Consider the following 512-nt stretch of genomic DNA (forward strand, 5'->3'; position numbering starts at 1 on the left):
AATGTCCTCCAAGTTCATCCACGTTATGCACTGTTTTACAGATTCTACATTATTCTTTAGGGTTGCGTAGTATTTCATTGTGTATATGTGCCATAGTTTGGTTATCCATTCCTCAGATGATGGACATCTAGGTTGTTTCCATCTTTTGGCTATTGTAAATAGTGCTGCGATGAACAGAGGTGTGCATATATCTGTTGTTGTCATGGCTCTCGCTTCTTTAGGGTATATACCTAGTAATGGAATGGCTGGGTCAAATGGTATTTCTAATTCCAACTTTAGAAGGAATCGCCATACTGCTTTCACAATGGCTATACCATTTGAAAGTCCCACCAGCAGTGTATGACAGTCCCAATCTCTCCACAACCTTGCCAGTGTTTGTTATTTTCTGTCTTGTTGAACTTTGCTACTAGTGCTGGAGCTCTCGTAGCATAGTGCCTAAGGCACTTGACTGCTAACCAGAAGGCTGGCAGTTCAAACCCACCAGCCACTCCTTGGAAGGAAGGTTGGACAAT

This window comes from Orycteropus afer, unplaced genomic scaffold (assembly GCF_000298275.1).
Source record: "Orycteropus afer afer isolate SDZICR_OR568_19922 unplaced genomic scaffold, OryAfe1.0 scaffold00283, whole genome shotgun sequence".
Taxonomy (NCBI): Eukaryota; Metazoa; Chordata; class Mammalia; order Tubulidentata; family Orycteropodidae; genus Orycteropus; species Orycteropus afer.